The sequence below is a fragment of the Felis catus genome, chromosome C2 (assembly GCF_018350175.1).
Source record: "Felis catus isolate Fca126 chromosome C2, F.catus_Fca126_mat1.0, whole genome shotgun sequence".
NCBI classification, from domain to species: Eukaryota; Metazoa; Chordata; class Mammalia; order Carnivora; family Felidae; genus Felis; species Felis catus.
Window position 1 is genome coordinate 144,416,022 of NC_058376.1, and position 24,741 is coordinate 144,440,762.

At 42.4% G+C, this 24,741-nt stretch overlaps 1 protein-coding gene and 1 long non-coding RNA gene across 13 annotated transcripts in view; both read left to right on the top strand.

Annotated features, from left to right (window-relative positions):
- Positions 1-24,741, top strand: part of RBMS3 (RNA binding motif single stranded interacting protein 3) — a 1,326,374-nt gene that overhangs the window by 84,322 nt on the left and 1,217,311 nt on the right. The window lies entirely within an intron of this gene.
- The window catches only part of LOC109491555, a 58,875-nt gene continuing 52,637 nt past the window's right edge, over positions 18,504-24,741 (top strand). Inside the window, exon 1 of the long non-coding RNA XR_002144985.3 lies at positions 18,504-23,156. This is a non-coding gene — a long non-coding RNA (uncharacterized LOC109491555). The remainder of the gene's footprint in view (positions 23,157-24,741) is intronic.

Sequence of the window (24,741 nt, forward strand, 5' to 3'; positions counted from 1 at the left end):
CTCAGAGACCCACGGGGATTTTCCCCAAGGCACGTTTTCTTGCCTTGAGACTGTTCATCTTCCTCTTCCAGTGTTTTATGTGCTCTCATAGGAATAGAACCCCAAGAAAGCTCATAGACACGTAACTTGAGTACAAAGCAAGATCTGTACGATGCCATTGAGGTACTGTGTCTGCTTTTCAGTGGTTTTTCTGTTTGCTTTCCATTTGGCCTGCTTGATTCCCTTCATATTCTGGGCACGTCGAGAAATGCATATTTTTGTAGTGGGCCTATTCTATCTATATTTGAGTCTTCAGGAGGGTATGCCATTTGGAAAAGTTTTACTTAGTAATAGTAAAGGAAAAAAAGACGACTTTGTGTTTGAAGTAGTGACCTTGTTTCAATGACATTTAAAAGATGGATGTTCACCATCACGCATCTTTCCAGGCTAAGAATCCAGCATATCTTGAGAAGATGAATGTATTGGAGAGGCTGCTTAATACATTATCTTTGTTTTGCTGCTGGCTAGCAAGGGAGAAATGTTATGATGGCCAATAGGTTGTCCTGCTCTTGTTTTTATGTTCATGTAAAGTATCCAAAATGCTGAACACAAAAAATTTCCTATGGTACTTCAGTTCCTGGAGGGAACTAAAAATAGAATGGAAAGACTGAATGAAAGATAACCTGGCATTTTCAAGCCCATTCCCCTTGCTCCTGAATAAATCAGAAATAATTCTTATATGAATCTCTTTTCTAGTGCCCTTAGATGGGGTGCTCTGGAGGCTGCAAATAGTGTGTTCACGGCTTCATTTCTGTAGCTTTCTGTCAGAGGTGGGAGTTTGGAAATCTGAAGACAAAACTGATTTGCAAGAGGGAATTCTCTCATGAAGACAAGACTTTGCATTTGCATTTGATTATTTATATTTGATCAGATTAAAAAGGCAGAGGACTTAGAGATGGACACTTTCAGAAGTCGTGGAAGAAACGAATTGCTGACAGGTTGGAACCATAGCGATGAGAAGGTAACTATTTGGCTGTTGTGCTTTTAAAACAACTTAAGGTTTGGGAAAATATTTTAGAAGTAGATAAAAGTATTAAGACCATTTTAAACATTCATCTCCTCTCCTTGCTCAAGGCATGCTGTAGATACAAATCAGGGAGAGAATATATATGAGTTAGGCTGTACTGTTTTAAGAGTAACAGTAAAACCAACTCAAACTGCTTGGACAGTGAAGGAGGTTTATCTGTCAGTCATGTAATTTTCAAAGGCCACAAGCGTAGGACAGGTTTCCAGTGATACTTGATCCAGAAGGCCACGGTGTCCTTAGGACTCTGACTTTACTGTTTGTGATCTTCTTGGCCTGCCCTCCCTGGTGTTGTGATGTCATTCGGAGTCAGGCTTCCCTCATGGTAGCAAATGGCTGCCGCCATCCCAGGCCTTCTGTCGACACAGTGCCATCCAGACAAGGTGACTATGCCCTTGTTTCTTCCTTCTTAGACAGGCCTGAGATTTCATCCTCATTGGGCTATTTGGTTGGCTTAGCCCAGGTCACGTGCTCACCCCTGGAGGGGAGAATAGAGTCAGCATTCCCAGAATCACATAGTCTCAAATGTACGTGGAGAATGTCAGAAAGGGCTGAACAAATGCTTTGGAGATAACCCACACGTGTCTAAAGGCAGTAAGGCGCTGAGATAAAGAGCCTTGTAAGTTTTGTAGGCCATCTTTGGCTTCAGATGTACTTCTTTCCCATCACTTCGCGTTTGGATTTATTTGTGATGATTGCTAACGTAGCGTTATCTATGCAGCTTTTCAAGATACCCAGAAATGCCAACTCCTCCACTTTACTCTAGAATGCAGTATGGCATTTCATAGTCAACCATTCACTTTGCTTCTTCTTTCTTAACTTTAATAACTCTTGGTGTAATTTGATCCCACATTTCTTCTTTTTTAATAGTCACTGGAAAGAAAGGACAGCTGGCCTCGCCACTATGTATGATACCCTTGTATCTGTTTTCAGTGTTTTACTGCCACTTGTATTAGTTTTGCCTCCTGATGTCATGGTAAAGTAAATACCCTTGTTTCTGTGGGTCTCTGGCTTACTGTTTTGAGGCAAGTTTAACTGATTTATCTGAGGTCATACTCTGACTTATAGGTGACAGGTGGTATTAATAGCCATAGCTCCAAAATTGTAAGAGTTGGGAAACTATAGCCCACTGGCCAAATCCAGTCTACAGCTTGTTTTTGTAAATAAAGTTTTATTGGAACACAGCCGCATTCATTCATTTGTATATTGTCTGCGACTGCTTTCACTACTATGATTGCAGATAGAATAGTTGTGGCAGACGCTGTTTGGCCTGAAACATTTAAAATATTTATTATCTGCCTTTTTACAGAAAGAGTTTACTGACCTCTGGATTGGATAAGACACATTCTTCACTTTAAAAACTAGGCAAGAGATTTCACAGCTCGGTAGTTTAGTCTTCCCATGCCTTTCTGGGTCTTTAAAAACGATCAAAGAATGTTGAAGATGGAAACAATTTGAAGCGATTCATCTAGTCCTGATCTTTCATTCCATAGATGAGAAACTGAGGCTCAGAGATGACATGTGACTTATGCCAGGCTCCTGGCATATTAGAGGGAGACGAGAGTATCCTCTATTTTCTACACCTGGGTTTGTACTGGAAAAGTACCTGCTACCAGGAAGTAGATGAGGTCCGAAATATTTTAAGGAGTGTGTCATGAGGAGCAGCGAAGCCCTGTCACTTACTGGTTTGGGCACATTACTTAATTTGGTTGAACCCAGTTTCTTCACCTGTAGAATGAAAGTAACATTAGTCCGTGCTCCCTGTGGTTATGCTTTGAGTGAGACATCCGATGTAAAACGCATAGGAATGGCTCAAGAAATGTTAGCTGCAGCTTTTACCATCATCATCATTATCAATATCACCATCAACATTGTTATCTTCAAAATCAGCAGCAGGCTACATTAGTCAGTACTCATCCTTGCTTCTTTCTTGCCTGTCTTAGAGGAAAAGCGGTCATCCTCCTCTTCAAGGCTTAAATGCCCCTTTGGGAACTGGATCATTTCCTCTCATGTCCCCTCACAGACTTTATTATATCAGTTATCCCATTTTCCTGTACCTTCTTTTGCTTCCTTTCCACCACTCCTTCAAATTACTAACAAAATATAATAGCTAACAACTAACAAAATACAAGTCTTAGATGTTTCCATCACTTACTTCATCTTGGTGCAGTGTGTCATTTCTCCCCTTCACTTTGCTGCCCCAATGGCTTGTGTCTCACTTTATCCTCCCTTGAGTTTCGTTCTAAATCCAACTCTTCTAAAACTGTCCTATCCAAGGTCACAGGCAAGTCTGTAGGACTATATATAGTCTTCATCTGTCCCAATCTCGTGTGGCATTAAAACTCTTGACACCCTCCTTCAGGGGAGACTCTTTTTCTTTTGCTTTGGAATCACGATCCTGTTTTGCTTCTCTTCCCACTTCCCGATAAGTCTCTTTCCCAGTTATCCCTCTCTACCTTGTGTAGAGAGGTTCCCCCGGGTTCTGTATTTCGAAGCTCTCCCCAGCAGTTGTACTCTTAGCCATGTCTTCATTGACGGTCTGTGGAGGTGATAAATGTCCCTTTCTGAATGTAGGTGTAGAATTTATAACCTCCCAAACGTTCCTCCCAAACTACTTCTCTACTCACTTTCTTCCTCCTCTTCTTCATTATCATGATATTCTAATTCCTAATATATATCAAGTACTCGTTATGAATCATGTTCTGTATTCAGAGCTTTAAAATAAGATCATTACTTTTAAAAAATAGCCAAAGTCCATACTTTGTTCGTATTTCCTTAGTTTTTACCTTTTTCTTAAGAACATTTTTTTTAAATGTTTGTTTATTTTTGAGAGAGATAGAGAGACACAGTGTGAGCAGGGGAGGGGCAGAGAGAGGGCAGACACAGAATCTGAAGCAGGCTCCAGGCTCTGAGCTGTCAGCACAGAATCTGATGTGGGCTCCAACCCACAAACCGTGAGATCATGACCTGAGCCTAAGTCCAAAGCTTAACTGACTGAGCCACCCAGGCACCCCAGTTTTTACCTTTTTCTCTTCCAAGATTCCATCCAGGACATTGCATTACATTTACAATTATGTCTTCTTAGGCTCCCCTTGACTGTGACCGTTTCTCAGATTTCCCTAGCTTTTGATAATATTCATAGTTACTGGTCAGATATTTTGAGGAGTGTCCCTTAGTTGGGATTTGTATGTTTTTCTCAAGATTAGACTGAGATTATTGGTTTTGGGGGGGAAGAGCATTTTTATTACATCAATCATGTCAAGAGTGGATACTAGCAGCATGACTTATCATTGCTGATGGTAATTTTGATCACTTCACTGAGGTAGTATCGGCCAGGTTTCTCCACCGTAAAGTTACCTTCTTCCCCTTTTCCATGTTGAACTCTTTGGGAGGAAGTCACTACCTGTAGCTCACACTTAATGAGTGGGTGGTTATGCTCTACCTTCTTGAAGGTCGAGTATCTACATCAATTATTTGGAATTCTTTTTTTTTTTTTAATTTTTTTTCAACGTTTATTTATTTTTGGGACAGAGAGAGACAGAGCATGAACGGGGGAGGGGCAGAGAGAGAGGGAGACACAGAATCGGAAACAGGCTCCAGGCTCTGAGCCATCAGCCCAGAGCCCGATGCGGGGCTCGAACTCACAGACTGCGAGATCTTGACCTGGCTGAAGTCGGACGCTTAACCGAGTGCGCCACCCAGGCGCCCCAACCCTGGCCACTTTTATTGGAGAATGATATTCGACACCAAGATGTGGGTTCTAGGTGTGCCCTTTCTACTGGAGTATCATTTCTTTTAGGCCTGCTAAATGGACAAAGCAGGGACATATATGTGTGTATACTAATCTGTGTATATACAATTACCTGTAACTATTTCTATGTGTAACTCATCTGTATCTGTATTAAGCTAAACATGGGTTTTACACTGAGGTCTCCAGCTGAATCCGTTACCACATGGACCACTTTTGCCTTCTCCCTTTGCTTGTTGATAATCTCACACTTCAGTAGTGAGAAAGCTGGCTCCCGCCATCTGTCCTTTATTTTTTTTAATTGTTCAAGGCCAATATACATTTATAGTGTTACCAAAATTGTAAATTCATATACTTGTGAGAAAGATCTTTATCATCTAGAGGACAAGGCTTCTGTACAGTTTCTACTGCCTTTTTGTCTCACAGACCACTTATTCCGAAAGTCACTTAGGTTAGCACTATTTTTCCCCATCTGCATGAGGAACATTTCATACGTTTGTAATATGGTTAGATTGTTTTTTTACTTTTAGCATTCCATCCTGGGATCTCACAACCCCTAAATGATTTGTTAAAAGTCTCTGTACATTAAGGTCACATTTTGTTTTATAAAGTTTCATGGTTTTTGACAAATGCATGGTGACATGTATCCACTATTACCTTATTGTACAGAACAGGTTTACCACCATAAAAATTCCTCGGTGCCTTACATAAGGCACAGTGTTTCACAGTATCCAAGGGAATGTTCAACACTCCCTTCCCACCATTTTATCATTTTATTGTTGCTATACTTTTCAACTTTTCAAGAGTGTCATATAATTTGGATAATACTCTATATAGCCTTTTCAGACTGGCTTGTTTTTTCTTTTTAACTTAGCAGTATGCCTTTAAGATTCATCTGTGTCTTTTCCTGTCTTGATAGCTTACTTCTTTTCATTGCTGAATAATATGCCATTGTGTGGATGTACCAGTTTCTTTATTCATTCACCTGTTGAAGGACATCTTGGCAGCTTTTAGTTTTTACTAATTCTGAATAAAGCTGTTATAAACATTTCCGTGCAGATTTTTGTATGGACATAATTTTTCAGATAAGTTAGGTGATTCCCTAGGAGCACGTTGGTGAATTGTGTGGTTACGGCTGTGTTTCACTTTGTAAGAAACTGACAAACTGTCCTCCAAAGTAGCTGTACTGGTTTTGCATTCCCACCAGCAATAAATGAGAGAGGGTTCCTGTTACTCCGCCTCCTCACTTGTATTTGGTGTTGCCCATTTTGTGGGTTTTAGATACTCTAATATATATGTAATGGTATCTTGTTTTAATTAGCAATTCCCTAGTGACAGATGATGTGGAACATCTTTTCTATGCTCATTTTCCATCTGTATGTATTCTTTGGTAAGGTGTCTGCTCAGATATTTGCTCATTTTTTAATTGGGTTGTTTGTTTATTTATTTTTTGTTGACTTTATTGGCAGGGGATACGTTCCAAGACCCCAGTGGATGCCTGAAATTGAAGATCGTACCAAATCTGATGCACACGATGTTTTTTTCCTGTAGTGTTCATACATACGTACGATAAAGTTAAATTTATAAATTAGGCACAATAAGAGATTAACAACAATAATGGATAATAAAATAGAACATTTGACAGTGCATTGTAATAAAAGCTATGTGAATGTGGTTTTTCTCTCTGTCTTAAAATATCTTATTGTACTGTCTCATCCTTCTTGTGATGATGTGAAATGATAAAATGCCTATGTGATGAGATGAAGGGAGGTGCATGACACAGGCATTGGGATGTGTATTAGGCTACTATTGACCTTTGACTCTACGTCAGAAGGAGGATCATCTGCTTCTGGACTGCGTTTGAACACAGGACCATGCAGAAAGTGAGACCTTGGGTAAAGAGGGATTTCTGTTTTTTGGATACAAGACCTTTGGATACAAGTGTTTTACAAATATAATCTTTCGGGGAGCCTGGGTAGCTCAGGCGGTTAAACGTATGACTTCAGCTCAGGTCATGATCTCACAATACGTGGGTTTGAGCCCCGCGTCAGGCTCTGAGCTCAAGCCTGGAGCCTGCTTTGGATTCTGTGTCTCCCTCGTTCTCTCTCTGACCTTACCTGCTCATTCTCTCTCAAAAATAAATAAACATTAAAAAAATTAAAAAAAACCCAAATATAGTCTTTCACTCTGTGGCTTATCTTTCCATTTTCTTAGTAGTATCTTTGCAGAGAAAATTGTAATTTTTATAAAGTCCTGCTTACCAGTTTTTTTTCTCTCATGGATCATGCTTCTCTGTTCTCTTCTAGAAGTTTCTTCTGTATTTTACACTTAGGTCTATGACCCATTTTGAGTTAATTTTCTGAAAGGTGTAAGATACGTGTCTAGGCTTTTTTTTTTTTTTTTTTTTGGTTTGTTTTTCATATCAGCATCCAATTGTGCCAGTACCATTTGTCAAAAAGAGTGTCCTTTCTCCATGGACTTGACTTCCTTCCTTTGTCAAAGATCAGTTGGTCATATTCGCGTGAGTCTATTTCTGGGCACTCTGTTTGAGTCCTTTGATCTATGTGCCTATACTTTTGCTAATACCATACTGTCTTGATTACTGTAGCTTTATAGTAAGTCTTGAAATCAGGCAATCTGAGTTTTACAGGCAGCATATTACCACTTAAAAATATTTTTTAAGTAAATTTTCAGTGACATGTAGCATATGTGTAGAAAAACGCTCAAATGATAATGTATAGCTTTATAAATTCTTACGTAGTAAATATATTCAAGTAAGTGGCACCCAAAGAAGAAAGGACATTAACATTTTCAGACCTTCCTTTGTGATTCTTCCAGTTACTAAACCTCCATTCAGTGATCATGTCTATTCTGACTTTTAACAACGTGTATTAGTTTGGCTTGTTTCTGTAGATTATTTTAATGGAGTCACATAATATGTACTATCTGATGTCTGGCTTCTTTCCTCAATATTGTGTTTGTGAGATTTGCCCATCTTTTTATGTATAGTTGTTGACTGCTTATGCTTATTACTGTATAATTTCCCATTGTATGAACACACCACAATTTATGGATCCATTTTTCTGTGGTTGGAAATTTGTATTATCTTCAGTTTTTTATTATTACACATAGGAACAGTATAAAATTCTCCTATGTATCATCCAGCATTTATGTTCATATTTCTGTTGATATATCCCTAAGAGTGACACTCCAAATCATAGGGTGTTGTACATATGTTCAACACTGATAGATATTGACACTCATTTTCCCAAAATGGTGCTCAATTTATGTTCCCACTACCAGTGTATGAAACTTTTGTTTATGCAGCGTATATTCTAATCCTTAAAACAGCTCTGTGACATAGTTACAGTATTTTATTCTCATTTTACATTTGACTAAATCTGAATCTTAGACAAGATAAATGACTTGACCAAGGTCATGTACTATTGATTTATCTCCAAGGCAATCTGAACTCAGACCACATATACTTTTTTTGGTAAATGTTTATTTATTTTTGAGAGAGAGAGAGTGAGCAGGGGAGGAGCGGAGAGAGAGAGGGAGACACAGAATCCGAAGCAGGCTCCAGGCTCTGAGCTGTCAGCACAGTCTGATGCAGGCCTGAACTATGAACAGCAAGATCATGACCTGAGCTGAAGTCAGACACTCAACAGACTGAGCAACCCAGGCACCCCCAGACCACATATACTTTTAATGACTTTCCTTTCCTCCCCTTCTAGGTTAAGAATGCCATTATATACAGACAATCTTCTTTGAAACTTCCAGAGTTCGTTTAGGTAAAGCTTAATCCCAGCCCAGTGTATATCCATTTCTACTATGGCCAACAGATGGCGCTAACAGTAGTTTAAAAGTTGTCGCTTGGAGCTGTGAACAAGTGAACTCAGATACAGCCTCTTAGAACCATTCTTTATGTTTGTCTGAGCCGGTCTGAAAGCTAGAAATCTTGGGGTCATTCCTCTTTCTCTCTCACCCATGTAGTTGGACCATAAATCCCATCCATCTTACTCAACAGTAATTCCTGTATTTGCATTCCCCCTCCATTCTCTCCTTCCTCTGTGTTCCCATTACCTTCTCTTCTTGTCTCTTAAATATGAATCTTGCACTCATAAGTACATAGCACTCATCACAGGTGGCAGTTTATGTGCCTGCCATGCCCTGCTAGGTTTTGAACTCCTCACTGTAGAGACTGAATCGGATTTATTGTGTGTCCTGGGGTCTAGCATAGTGCCTGGCACAGTGAAGGTACCGATGTTTGAGGAGTTAATCAAGTTCTCTTGGCAGACAGCAAAAAGTTCAAAATGACCGTTCTTTCCTGCGGTCACATCAACTCAGAAATACTTAACTTGCCCCGTCTGCCCTGGATGACCTGGTATCATGCTCTGACCTCTGGGAGAACAGGCTCATTATCATACAGATCCCTTGCCCAGCGGTGTGGCTCATTCGTGCATTCCATCTCCCTTTTAAAAGGCTGGGGATGAGCCAAGGTACGAGGTCATTTCTTTTTTATAGGGTGGTTGCCAGAGAATTTCTGGTGGCAGACAGTAGGCATGACCAGATTGTCCACTTACCCTGGTTCAGACTGAATTGTTGGTAGTTCAGGACTGGGGATGGCATAGGTCAGCTTGAGATGAGGCAGCAGAACCACCAGGCACAAATCTGTCCCCTTAATGAGAGAGAGATTCCTGGTTAGCGGACCATTTGTTTGTGGGCTGGGACTTTGATTTTAATCCCATAGCTTTATACACTTGGAAGAGGGTAGATAAAAACATTAATAAGCACAGTACCAGTTAAAAAAGATTTTCCTCCCCTGACCTTCTCATCCGTCCTCTCCCCACAGTCATAACTTTTCAAGGTTAGTGTTGATGGTCTCTGCCACTCAGTATGTCACTATTTTTGGGTCAGAACCAGACTGCTTGGGTGCAACTCTTGCATTTGCCATTTCCTATATCTGTGACCTTGGGTAAGTTACTTAATATCTTTAAGCCTCAGGTTTTCATCTGTAAAGTGGGTTTAATAATAGTGCTTTCCTCCTATCGTTGTAATGGGGATTAAAAGAGTTATTATATAAAAAGCCTTTCAACGTTGTCAGCTCATATTAAGTGAGGTTGGTAAATATTGAGTTTTCTTTCCTTTTTTTTTTTATCAAACCAGATACAGCTATTTTGATGCTATCTAGAGCACAGAAAGCATTTCATTTATTATTATGTTTCATGTTGTGATAGCTTTTATTACCAGGGTGAAAATGGCTAAATGTAAATGAACTTACATCTGCAATATTTTTCTCACCAATTGTACTGGGTACTTTCTCTGCTCTTTTCTGTAATAGACTCCTGTACTCTCTACACATGTCATAATAATTCCTTATGTTTGTATTGCATCTTAAAGTTTACAAGCTACTCTTCCAAAATCTCATCTGAATCAGAAATCTCTGCAAGATGGACAGGGCCTGTTTTATATTCATGCCTATGTTATTTAAGAGCTGAGAAAGCTGTGTCTAGCTGTGATTAAGGGGATTTTGTGGGATCTCAAGGCTGGTGAACGATGGGGCTGGGCCTGCCATCCTTCTTGTTCTGGTACTTTCCACTCATTGTCAAGTTCTATGAGTTTGTGGGCAATCAGGAAGCTGCAAATACCTAGGTGTCCATTAAGAAAATATGTGTGTATACAGTAGCTTCTACCCAGAAATTAGGTATTAGTACCCCTTGTAATAGGAAAATTCACATTCCAGGATATTGCATTTGAGATGGGTGGCAATAGAAGTCCCAAATGAGTCTATGAAAGCTTTTAAAATTTTATGTTTACTAAAATAACGTCAGACAGCACCGTGAACAAGGACAGTATTGGTGTTTAGTGGGTAGAAAGGTAATTCTAGGTTCTGTCTTCCCAGTAGTTATAGTAAGTAGCTTGTGTGGTTTTTGTTTTTTTGTTTATTTTTGGCAGGTACAATGCGTACCACAAGGGTTTCCCCTCCCCCCACAGTGGGTCTGCTTCACTAACTAAATATTCAATGCCTATCTGGTTTTATGCCTCAGTATTATTGATTTCTGCCTTCCTGAGACCCACATCTGTCAGCCCCTCTTAGATGCCTCTCAGCTTTCTTCCTTGTTCGGACACTGCCAGAATGCAGTTGAAGGCTCCATTTCCCTCCACCTCCTTTCTCTCACCGAAGGGAGACCGGTTAAGACCCCTTTTCTTTTTCTGTTAACTTCCTTCACCTCCTGTGTATGTCCTCAAACCCCAGGACATCTTTATCCATTTACCTGTAAAAGATTGATTTAGCATATTTTAGAACTAAAACCACTATTTCAGAATTATGAGTGCCATAATTTTTGTGTAAGATTTCATTCAAATCAGCGGAACAAATATGCATCCAGTTTCTCTGTATGCTATCATAGGTCCTCAGGAAAACTCCTGAGGGCCTAGAACGTCATGATCTATCCAGATTCATTCTGATTCAGTTCCCTTCTTGCGAAGCCCATAGAATGAATGAAGTATTGCTAATGTTTATCATTCTTAATTAAGATCCCCTGTGCTTTTCTGTTTTCACAACCCCTCCCCACCCAGAACTCAATAACTGTGCTACCAAAAATCTCTTGATGGAGCTATGTTTGTGTTTGAAAAATGCTTGCTAGCCCTTAGATGTATCCCTGTAAGAATGCTGGGGAGAAATCTGTGCCATTGTCAAAGCAAAGTTGTCATTGATAAGCACCCTGGGCCCAAGAGTTCTGGTCAAGGAAAGTGATGGAAGAATCCGAATCTCGGTCCCGTCCTCGGAAATGGAGGGGTGGATGTGTTGGTGTGCAAGCCACATGTCTGCTTGGGCCCTCTGTGCGCCAGCTGTAGCCCGTGTGGGCCCCTGACAGTTCCCAGAGTTCTTTGTTTTCCCTAGCTGCTGGCTGCTGAGAGTGGCTTTGCCCAAGGCCATGAACGCCCCAGGAGGGAAGGGGCAGCCAGCATCCAGTGACTTTGCCTCTAGAGCACAAATGTCAGGCTCCCTTCCCTCAGTTCAGGAAGGGAGGGCCCGTGAAGTTTCCCAAGTCTCCTGTGGGGTGAAGAGAGACTTCTGTTAAGAGTGCATCTCAGGTCAGCTCCTCCCTCTGCCTGATCCTGCTTCTTTCCCTTCCCTCCAGAGTTGATCCCAATAAACCTCTTGCACACACATCTCAGAGTCTCAGAGTTGGTTTCCCAGGGAACTCAGCCTCAGACAAATAGTCTGCTTATCTGTGCAGTGGGTTGGCTGAAAATTGAGGGCAGTGTCCCTCAGCATCCACCCCTGTTGCCGAGCAAACCACACTGGCCCAGAGCTGTTCTGATTCTTGAAATCCTGCGTTTGGCAGTGAGCTGAAATAGTACTCGTGACATCTGGATGTCACTTGGTGTGGGACTTCATAAGGAATACTGGCAGTATGCAATACTTTGATATCTCTTGGTGGAAATTCCTTCTTGCTATGCTCAAAGAAAATGAAGACTGGTGTGGCCTACAGAGACCCTAAATTGGTACTCTTTAAACACTGCCCTTGGTGTTGAGGCTGGACATACAGCAGTGAACAAGATAGATCCCACCCGGTCCTCGTGGTGGGAGACAGGCACGGGGGTGAGGTGAGAATAGGGGCGGGACGGTCGGCAGAGGTCAGAGCCTGCAGGACTTTATAACAGGTTGGAGGAACTGACCTGGATCCTCAGAGCAATGGAAAAGCATCAGTGGATTTTAGGAGGGGAGTCATCTGACCATATTTGCTTATTACTTCATGAGTTTAATATTTGCGAACTGAATTATCATTTATAATATAGATTAGTACAGTCATGTTGACCAAAAAAACATTGAAGCCAGTGCCCTCAAAGTAATCAGAGTGAGGGATTATTCTCCTCAGTGTGTATTCCTTGTGAGAGGCCTGGCTTTAAGGATCTGAGCGGATTTCAGGAATTCCAAGGACAGGAAACAGAGAATGTGGCAGCGGAAGGTAGAGGTACGTAAGCCAGGAGCCCTGGAGCAACTGTTGCTCTGTGTGCATCTGTGTGTGTGTGTGCACATGTGTGTGTTTCTTTTTTTCTTTTTGTTTTTTTGTTTTTGTTCTTTCTGACTCTGTGTCTCTGTTTCTCTAATTTCTCTCTCACTGGGTTTCTCTGGGCAAGGCAGGCACTGAAGGCATGTCTATTAAAGAGATTCCCCTGCAGGCAAGTTCCCCAAAGCCCTTCCTAGCCAATAGCATGTTCCATCTGGCTTACCAAAAATGCCTGGAATGGGGTAGCAGAGTGGTTGTGAGCTCCAGACTTCACGGGAAAGGACTTTTCTGTCGGAGATTGTTTTAGGACTGAACGGCAAGCATAAATGTTTTTCTTTCTGTTATTTTATTCAGGTCTAAGCTCCCTTAATTAAAAAGTAATTCTGTTTCCCCCCTGAGTATTTGATCTCAATTCAGCTGATGTGCTGACATCCGTACTCGACAGGAAGGTTTCCCCAAACTCAAATCTGCTGTGGATGCCCCAACCCAAACCCCCCAAGGAGTCACCAGTTTTGTGCAGAAGTTCATTCTCCTTCAGATTGCTGGATTGTGGAGGAGTAACTGGAGGCGCATATTGATCTGTTAAGAACAGATGAGAGAAAATGACCAGAACAAATAAACGTTGGGGAACCAAAGCAGAGAAATTTGTCTCCTTCAAAATTCCCATGCCATTCAGCTGTTCTGTATTTGCAGAAAATAGCAATAACAACAACAACAACAACAACTAAGGATACTGACTGATATACTTGCTAACATTTGGGGTTTGTTTTTGTATGAAGGTATTATTGGAGCTACTGCTCCTCTCTTGATGTTTGTCATGTGTGTTCCCCCCCCCTGCCGCCCCCCGCCCAGCTTCCTTCTATTTGAAGTAAGATGTTGCTTCACTCTGGCAATTTGGATTGCCTAATTGATGTTGCCAAGGAGGAGGCCTCTCTTGGTTACTCTGTCACTCTTCTGCACTTGGAAGTGTCTCTAATCCCTTTAATGATTATCTTCACGGCATGTGAGCACGTCTGATGCTGAGAGTGGAATAGTAGCTAAGGACACAGAGTGAAATCTTAGCTGGAATGTTCAGAGCCTGGAGTTACTTGAACAGACTGTTTCCTGATTACGCTGGAATCCTCGGCAATGTCCTATTTCATAGTCATTACTTGAAGTTTACTTAAACATTAAAAAAAAATTTTTTTTAACGTTTATTTATTATTGAAAGACAGAGACAGAGCACGAGCATGGGAGGGGCTGAGAGAGGGGGAGACACAGAATCTGAAGCGGGCTCCAGGCTCTGAGCTGTCAGCTCAGATGCGGGGCTCAAACTCACAAACCGCGACGAGGTCATGACCTGAGCCGAAGTCGAATGCTTAACCGACTGAGCCACCCAGGCGCCCCATAAAACATTTTTTTTTTTACATAAATGAACACCTTCCCAGTGTAATGAGGCTTTGGAAGCTGTGCAGGAGAGAGGAGTTGGGAGAGGTAGCAGGCTCCAGGGTCCAGGTCTGTTATGACTAATATGACAGGGAAGTCCCTGATCTCCCTGGGGGTCCTCTGACAAAGGTGGTCACTCACCTCCTCTCCACATATCTAATACTCTGGTTGGATGCATTTGGGGGCCTAATCTAAGAAAGTTGTTCTTTCTCTCAAACAGTTCAGTTCTCCTTCGAGAACTAGAGATGACAGGAAAAAAACCATGTCCACGGATTTGGCGATTCTCATTCCTTGACTAGGGGCTAATTGATATGTTTCTCATTCCAGCCACAGAGGAGTGGTATTCGGCACGGTATCACTTTCCTTTTCACCCAGCAGTTGGATAAAAATGATGCCTGTGTATGTGGCTGTGAGTGAGTGTTGAGGGAAGGATGGGTTTGAAGGAGCTGAGAAAGAGCAGCTGTACCAGCAGAATGTGGTGATCAGCTTGAGGACCAGGCGGCCATGCCCCCTCTCTTTGCCCACTCTGCCCACATCAGCTTACATGCAACAACCGCTACCTTCTGGAATTCCTCCACTGCCCCATTCTTATTTTCTAGGCCTGCCAGGTGGGCGCTACTTACGAAGACTTTTTCCGAATTTCTCATAAGCCTCTGCTGCTTGCAGCCTCACTCTGTACCCAGCAGGCCCTTGGTGAAGACTTGTTGAGTGGAACTGCATATAAATTTGTTTCAAATGTTAGCTCTTAGAGGCGGCAACTCTTGAAGGAACCCTAAGCATTGGGGCACCTGGGTGGCTCAGTCGGTTAAGTGTCCGATAGTAGCTCAGGTCATGATCTCGTAGTTCATGAATTTGAGCCCCGTGTCGGGCTCTGTGCTGACGGCTCAGAGCCTGGAACCTGCTGCGGATTCTGTGTCTCCCTCTCTGTCTGCCCCTCCCCTGCTTGCTCTCTCTCTCTCTCTCTCTCTCTCTCTCTCTCAAAAAATAAGGAAACATTAAAAATTTTAAAAAGAAAGGAACTCCAAATATTGACATCCATGGGGGAAGAAAGGCTCAAGTAAGCAACAGAGTTCCTGAAGGAGAGCAGTTGTCTTTTGTGCTGCCAGACCTGCAGACTTATTCCACTCATATTCTTCTGGTGGCTCCAGGCGATGGCACGTTTCCTCACCTCTGCCAAATTTGTAAGGAGCATGTATTAATACTTCTGAATTGCTCATAGATTAAAGGCTTTCATCTCTGTTGTCACTATTCTTCTACAAGCGCCAGAGTTCCTTGCCAGCTCCTAAACTAGGTAACCTCCTAGATTAGTGGTTGGAAGATTCCGATGTACCTCAACATCACCTGGAGGACTTGTTAAAACACAATTACTGTCTCCCACCCCCAGTTCCTGATTCAGTAAGTCAGGGGAGGAGCCCCAAGAATCTGCTTTCTTCTAAGTTCCCTAGTGGTGCTGATGTTGCTGGTCCTCAGACTTCACACTGTGAATCTGTGCTGTCAGTAGTCTCCTTGCCTCCTTCATTGGCCCCCAGACTGTATCCATGCAGAAGCTAGAATGCTCTGCTAGAAACAAAGTCAGATGGCTTTGTCTCCTCCCAGTACTTCTTCAAGTTCTTGCCTGGCTCACGAGGCCACAAGGGCTGACCAGCCTGGCTTTCCAACCTCGCCCTGCCCCATCTGCATATTCCGTGTCTTTTTACTGTGTCACCTGCCTCCTTCCGGGACCCAGCCCCATACCCAACCGCCCCCGCCTTGGCTCTTTCTAGCCTCCAGTTCTTCACGTGGTTTCTGCTCTGTGCAGGAAGCCTTCTTCTTTTCCCCCATTTTAGTGCCTGTACCACAGCACTGTCACTTCTTCAGAGAAGCCACACCTGACCATGTGAACAAAGGTCATGTTCCCGCTTGTTCTCTTGCAGAGAAGCTTTTCTTTGTGTCTTTAGCATAATCTTTTATGGTATTCATTTGTGGTTTTGCGTTATGAGTAGCTACATTTCTGCTTGGGTTGGGAGCTCCCACGAAAAAAGGGGCATATATGTTTCGGTCAGGCTGAATTTCCAGTGAATAGCAGTACCTGGCAGATCAACATTTGTTCAGTGACTGGATAGGTGGATGGATGGATGGATGAGGTTCTGGAATGCTTGGGAGTTGTAGGAAAAACTTAGGGGAACCGGAAGAAGAATTCCTGCCATGGAGCACTTGGCTACAGCTGTGTGCACTGGTTTATCTGTCGATGAACATATCCGAGGTTTATTTTCGAAATTTTTGCTGAAGGACTCAGAATTGCCTGGAGCACTCAGCACCCCCACCCATTTTGTTTCAAAACATGTGTATCCCTTGAAACTCCTTTCTTCAAGAAAATCTGATTCTGAATTTAATAGAGCCGTGTCTGTGACTCAAGGAACTGGTCCATTTATCTTTGTATCATAGTGCTGTTTATCCACGATCAAGTCCAAGTTTTCGAGAAACATATTTTTGGCTGAAAATAACAGGATTCTCTCAGAGATAGTTTTGTGCGATTTCAAATGCCTTCCCTTTGGGAGTTGTCCCTTGTCTGTCAGCATGGGCTATTTCTCTGGGGATCTTTTCCTTTCTTAGACTCCTTTTCTTCCTTGCTTGTATCTTTTCTGGCCAATCTTCTCTTCCAAGATGCCTTCCATGGAGCTTAAACAGCATTCCTCTGAGTTCATGGGTCGATCGGATCATAGCGGTTACATGACAAAGCAAATTCTGAACCTGAGCCTCCTGCTTCCTCACCTACTCTAGGATACCTCACCTCCCGGCCTACACGTTGGGTCTCAGTCCACCTCTTGAGTTGCGTGGACCCAAGGGTTGACAGAGGAGCAAAGTGACCACACGGGCAAAACTGTCAACTTCAGATACTTACAGAGTCGGCCAACTGTGGCTGGGACTTTGGAGGCAGGAGTTCATGGTCTGTACTCATGGTCCATGCAGACAGGTGGTTCGCAGGGATATTTTGTTTTACAGCCAGGACGTTGAGGTGTTTTCAAAGAACTGGGCTTCAGAGATGCATGTTTTCACGTGGCAATAACTTCCTGAATCTGGCATTGAATCAATTCACCCAGGTATGAAAACAGTGTCAGGCACTCCTAGGAAGTAAAACTGAGTTGGGGAGCCAGATAGAGGTTTCATACACCCAGGTTAGGTTGTCTGCTCAGGGTTTTCCTTTTGGAAACAGTATATTTCCTCTTTGGGGAGAACCACCTCTCACCTCTGTCATTCCTTGTGGTTTAGGAGCTATCGTTGGAAGACAATTCTGTATGGCTGTCTTGCATTTTTGCACACCTTGTGTCACCTGGAAGAGAGAGACTGACTGGGTCTCCCTCCAGGTGATGGGTAGGTTTGTTTTCTGACCAGAATAATGAAGATGAAATTCTTGGATGAAGGATAGGCAGGCTTGCCAACAGCACCTAGTCGTGAACCAGAGCAATGCAGAATTTCCCAGAGGGGAGTGTGAATGCTGCTGGAGAAGACAGGCATGTGAGGCAGGCTGGACCGTGGGAATGCGCTGGGGCTCCCAAGGCTGCTCCCACATGAGGAAGTTAGGAATTTGGCATTGTAGAGCTGTACATTTACATGGAATCTAAATCCTTCCCTCGAAGCTGTTCTGTGGTGCTGCATAGAAACGATGGTCAAGTTGAGTTTGGATTATCAATAGTGTGTTATTGATTTTATTACTTGGTGGGCAAGTACTGGGACTTGGGATAGCACAGCGAACCTGTGACTGGTAGGCTCTTTCAGGGCCAGGTGGTGCTTTTGACGGGGAAAATCACCTTTTCTTCTTCTTTTCTTTTATCTTTCTGTGTGTAGACACATATGCCTGCCTGTTCATGTGTACAGGCATACACATGTATGTGTGTGCAGGTGGGTACGCGTATGTGTCTGCGTGCACGTGAGCACGTGTATATGTGTGTGCCTGTGTGCGTGTATGTGCACGTGTGCCTGTTTATGTGTGATTTAGGCATTTATCTTTCTGTTTTGGCATGTAGAATCATACTTCTCACCCCAGTGTTTCGTTACTAATTTCATGTAATCCAGAGTGTTCTTTTTTTATTTTAAAAAGAAAATTTTTTTTTTCAATGTTTATTTATTTTGGGGACAGAGAGACAGAGCATGAACGGGGGAGGGGCAGAGAGAGAGGGAGACACAGAATCGGAGACAGGCTCCAGGCTCTGAGCCATCAGCCCAGAGCCTGACGCGGGGCTCGAACTCAGACCGCGAGATCGTGACCTGGCTGAAGTCGGATGCTTAACCGACTGTGCCACCCAGGCGCCCCCAGAGTGTTCTTATACCAAAGGGACCTTTACCTTTTCAGTAATAATTTCAACTGGTTGTTGAAGAAGGTACGTAAAGAGGGAGGTAAAGCTTATCCGGCAGAGTTGTATCAGGGGATGTTAATAGATGCAAAGAGAGAATCAAAGGCAAGAAACAAAAAAGGTGAGCAAAGAACCAATTTAAATATTAAACCTTTTATGAAATGGACATATGCAAGGTTGTTTCAATTTATTTTCCAGACTTTTTTCTGACTTCTCGTCATGCAAACCACGTGTCTGTCACCTAAACCTGTTCTTACCTGTCCAGCCCTCCTCCCTTGCCTTCTGTGTCCTGCCTCTACTCTTACATGCACACTCTGCCTGAAATAATGCGCCCTTCCCTTCCTGGCTCCCTGGGTCTTACCTCACCATGGCCAGACCCACTCTGGGCCTAATGACACCAACTCTTTTAGGGTTCCTGAACCCAACCCTTCATGAGGGGTGGTCCCGCCCACAACAAGATCAAGGAATTCTCAGACAACAGTAGCATGTCGGAGAATTCAACTCAATCCTGACACTCTCTAGCTGGAGATAGCATCAGATTCCATAGGTTGGGGGTTCAGTTGTAGAAGACTGACCGCTAACCCCCCTTCAGATACCAGTTGCAAGCCCTGGGCTATCACCGGTGCTTTTGTCCAACTAGCAACAGATTGTAGGTTCCAGTGACATCCTCCTTAAGTTCTTTTAATTTGCTAGAGAAGCTCACAGAAGTTGGGGAAACACTTATGTTTACCAGTTTATTAAAAGATGTAATAAAGGATCTGAATCAACAGTCAGATGAAGAAATGCACTGGGTGAGATATGGGGAACTCTGTAGGGTATAGAAACTCTGTACCCTCTCAAGACACACCACTTTCCCTGTACCTCTACATATTCACCAACCCAGAAGCTCTCTGAACCTAGTCTTTTTGGATTTTTTATGGAGGCCTCATTACGTATTCATGATTAAGTCATTGGCCATTGGGTGATTCAGTCTCCACCCTCCCTCCCCTTTAGAGGTCAGGAGGTGGGAATGAACATTCCAACTGTGTCATCACATGTTTGGTCCTCCTGGCAACCAGCCCCTGCCCTTGGGTGGGGTCCAAAATTCACCTTCATTAATAACAAAACACCCGTGTCACCTTTATGGTTCTGAAAGTTTTCAGGAACTGAATAAAGATCAAATATATGAATCATCATCTGAATGACCAAATATATTATTTCTTTTAAATGACTATATTGCAGTCTGGATCTAAATTGCCACCAAATTCATAAATCCTATCATCTTTCCAGCAAGTGCCATTTCTTCCTTTCCCTTTGACCCAAAGGGATAAAGTATGTTGAGTGATGCTTCTCACTTTTTACATGCTCTCTCTCTCCTGCCCTCTCTCCCTTCCTTCCTTTCTTTCTTTCTTTCTTTCTTTCTTTCTTTCTTTCTTTCTTTCTTTCTTTCTTTCTTTCTTTCTTTCTCCCTCCCTCTCTTCTACCTTCCCTCCCCTTCTCTCTCTCCCCAAGTTAATCTTAAGATTAGTTTCTTGATATTGGTCACTGGTCTCCAGTGAAGTGAAGATATACAGAGTATACAGAAGTTGGAGTCTCTCTATTTTTTTTAGAGGAATTTTCACTTGAGAGTAAAATTTTAATTGGACGTCTAAACTTCCAGATAAGCTTTTGTTCACCATTTGTCATGAATTTGCAGGGGGAAGGGAAAAAAAATCAATATTCTACAGTACTTCTTTCATCCCAAGGCGGTTGAAAGACTTTAGCTGCAAAGTGAAGAGATCAGAAGAGAAACAGATTTATAAAAAAACACCCCCATCTTAACAATGTCATTTGGAAGAACAGAACCTTTCTGAAGCAATTTCTGATCTCCTTTCCAAAGGCGATCACTTTTAATGGGCGACCACGAAGATGAGAAAAGGTACAAAGAGAAAAATACAGAGTGCAGTTTTCCGTTCTCTGCAGTTTTAGGGAAAGAGATCCCAGCTGTAAATGTAGACAGTTTGCAAACATTTAAGCGGGACCTTCTGCCAAATTTAAATGCCTTTGCGGATCAAGACAAACAGCATCACTCTTTGTTATAATTCCAAGCAGCTGGGAGGTAGCATAGAGCTGAAGTTCCCAAGGCTTGCTTCAAGGGGCCTCTTCCTAGGTGCACATCAGATTTCTCTGTAGTACGGTGATACAGTTTTATCACTTTGTCACCAATTGTGGCTTGATGAATATGTTTAAGAATTTCTCAGTTTCCTGCTGTCTGAATGCTCTGGCATATACCTGAAATGGTTTTATTTTGTTCAATAACTGCTACCAATTCGCTCGATCGACATCTACTTCTTATTTCTTAAAAAACCACCCCACTTAAAGTTTTTAAGGTCTCAGTGTTATCAACTTAAAACTTTAGTCTTCTGTTTAATACACATTTCTTCATCTTACCCATCTTTCCTCGCTCTAAACTTGTGACTCTGGCTCCCTGGGTGTGGAGGGTTCTGGGTCACGATCTATTCTCTTACATACTTTTCTCTCTACCTTTTTGTAGTGACCAATTTAATGTTGGGTCAGTGAGGAAGGAGATGGTGTGAAAATGTTGCTTTGCATGTCGGCCCGTGGTGGGGTTGCATGAGTCTTCTTGGTTGAACATACCTATTGACCTAGTTTATGTTTAATGGGCTCCTTGAGGATGGCTGGTGACTCCATCAGGCCCTCCCGACAAAGGCTTCCCTCCTATGTGATTCCTTGTGCACAACTCAGCCCTGTCTTCTTGTTGATCCCAAGTTGGGGACATCACGTGATATTGCCTTACCCTATGCCTGCCCAGGTCATGATACAGTGTACCTGGCATTGGTGATGTTTCCATCTTTGTGGCCTACTGGCAAGTTGAGATCTAACTTGCATGTATCTCGGGAACAAGAAAATTCTCAAGTTTTCCTTTCTTGTACCGTCTATACCCAGTGCTCTTTGCCTGCCTCCAGTGATCCAGGGACTTCCTGTCAAGCTCAGTGATATTGGTGTCCCACTGTGTCATCTCCTCTCTGCTTGAAGCCTCCCTCCCTTCTCCTTGTTGGGGTGAGGAGAAAGCTTCTCTGAGAAATCCTCCTTTCTGTCTGATTTGTGCTCTGTTTCAAACAGCAAGGTAGTATAGGGAGGCATGGGCTGGAGGGGACAAAGGTTAAGGTTGGTTCTGCTGATATTACCTTTCAACAAACCCTATGGGAAAGTGGTTAGTTCTTTGGCCTTAGAATGTCTGACAGGATGTGCATCTTCTCTCAATTACGAGGAAAAATAGCATCATGCTCTTATGCTATAGTTACTGCCTTTGACTAAAAAAGAGAAATAGTGAAAGGGAAAGTGTTGGAAAGAAGTAATGCATGTTTTCCTTATAATTGGCCGGGAAATGGTGACAGAAAATCCATGGATTTGGAATATCGAGACCTTTAATAGGAGGGACCAGTCTTATCCCCGGTGCCCAGGACAGTGCCTGGCACAACTTACTGGGTAAATGTTGAAAGAAGGTTCCAAGTTGCCAAGGAGTTGGAAGGCATTGGTGCGATTCTGATGTGGAAAAGTCTGAGTTGGAGACAAGTTGCCTTGGAAGAAACATATTCCCAGTTTTTCTCCTCTCCTCCTTCTTTTCCAGACCTCCAGTGTTTGTTTCCCTTGCCCTGCCCACATCTAACTGTGCAGTGGGAAAATTGGAATTGTCTTTGAAGTGACCATGAATAGTGGTGACTGTCAATACTGAATAGCTATTTTGAAACCTTGGATTTAGCTCGGTATGGCAAAGTGAGTGTCATTAAGGCCCTCACTTCTGGAACATGATGGACTTAGGGATAAGCGCTGAGAGCTAGTGGTTCACGGCTCTACTGAGGAAGGAAATAAATGTCAAGCAGCACTTACCTCTCAAACTGGGCAAGAGGGGCCTCTGTCCTGGGCCACACACTTCGGAAGGCCTCAGGTTCAACACACACGGACTGTATGTATTTGGTAAAGAAAACACGGTGCCTCTGTTACTCAGGATTCAGTCCTCAGCATTGGCAGGTAAACATCAACCCTCATGACTACGAATACTGTTCAGGCCCCAGGGACATGCTTTCCCACATCTCTTGCCCAATATTCTCAAACAAAGGGTGACTGCATCTGAATGCCATGAGCATTTGTGGGTTGTGCTATCAGAAACGGGCGCTGCTTTGGAGTGTGGGGAGGATTTGAGTAGCAAAAGCACTTAGCTAAGACAAAAGACTAATTAAATTGTAAAACCTTTCTCTCAGTGTAAGTGCAGTAGTTTATTACATTAGCAAGTATTATTTTTCAATAGTACTGAACATTCATTTTCTTGCTTCCCTTCATGGTTCCGGAGGTACTTGTGAATTAGGGAGCTCTTTGCTCTTTGCAATAGTTGCACGTGGCGAATGAAGCACATTTTGCATTATTAACCAACTACTCATCTCCAAATCACAGGTCCATCAGCGGAACACCCAGATGTGTGCAATGACAATTAAATTCAGTTGTCTCCAATGTTTTGCTGACTTCTACTTGTATGAAAACTGCAACTTCACGTGCACTTAAAATTTTACAGTTATGAAGTATTTCTCAAGGTAGGAGAATAGAACATGTTTTCTTTAATGACTCATTAGCTTCTATACGTAACTTACAGTATTAAGCACAGGGCGTAGGCTTTCTTTAGTATTCTTGCCGCTGCAGTATTAGGGGTGGGCCTAATGTAAATCATCAGGTCATACTAATTGCCTCATAAAAGTTAGCTTCCTTGCTCTTGCCGAACCCGATTGTCTTTCATAGTGGAAGGAGAGATATACCTCTCACATTTTGGCAACATTTTATGGAGGTGGGGTATAAAAGTAGCCTCGCCTTTTCCCATGGAGTTCAAGACCAATTCTGCCTTAAAAAAAAAAAAAAAAAAAAAAAAAAAAAAAAAAAAAAAAGGAATGTGGTCTCTGGAATGTTCTGTTTGTTGGTGAGACTCAGTAACAAACAGGCCAGATTTGGAGCTTCTTACCATGTATTTAAATACAGGTTCTTTTCCCAACATGGATGTAAGCCTAGTTGGTTAGGCAAAATGCGCGTTTTGTCCTACCGTGTAAGGATCCGTTCTGTCTTTAACAACAGCCGTGGCAGCAATAATATTGACGGATGATGCACGAGCACTTTACAGTGCTTGGCGTGCTTCTGTATATTTTACCACCTGTTAATGAGTTAGGGAAGAAAACTGTGGCTTCTGACATTTTGATAAATTTAGTTGCAAAGTTAATGGCAACGTGGAAAGGTTTGCACCTCTATTTATTTTTATATTCTATTAACAAACTAAGCCCAGGCATTAATTTCCATCTGGGTTATGCATTTCAGGACATTTTAAATTTTGTTTTCTTTTCATGGAAATGGAAACATAACTGTAGTCTTTGGAGTATGTTTATGCTGGGATGGTTTATTTTTCATTCTGGCAAATCAATAGCTAACTCTCTGTGGAAAGCATAATTTAGCGATTAGAGTGTTTGACCTTTAATTTTTCAGAAATCTTTGGGGCATTACATTTGTTGTTCGTGATGGTAGGTTTGGGGTCCGTATCCAGCTACATAAAGGGAGACAATGGGGATATAAGCATCAGGCAAGGAGTTGAGAAATCTAGGTTGGGGGTTCTCCTTGACCCTTTCTGAGCCTCATCTCTTCTGTCTGATAGCAGTCATATGCCTCATCTATGTGATATGGCTGGTGTGGAGAACAGACTAGATGATCTACGTGAAAGTACCTTGAAAGCCACTAAGTAGGACAAATAAAATGTATCAAAAGTAAATGATATTATTATAGACCAAGGTGAGCAAATGGTGGCCTGAGAATCAAACCTGGCCCTCCATTTGTTTTTGTAAATAAAGTTTTATCAGATCACAACCACGTTCATTCATCTATGTACTGTTGATGGCTACTTTTGTGCTACAGTGGAAGAATTGAATGGTTGCGACGGCATATGGTCTGGAAAGCCTAAAATACTTGCCATCGGGTTCTTTGCAAAAAGTCTGCTGATTCCTATTTTAGGCCACAGATTGTTTGGTTAGAATTCTCATATGTGAGGAAGATATAAACATCGGATGTCAATTTTTAGGAAGAACTATAATCATCTGCACTTGATGAGGGAAAGTTCTTTAATGAGGAATGGCAGCTGACAAATAA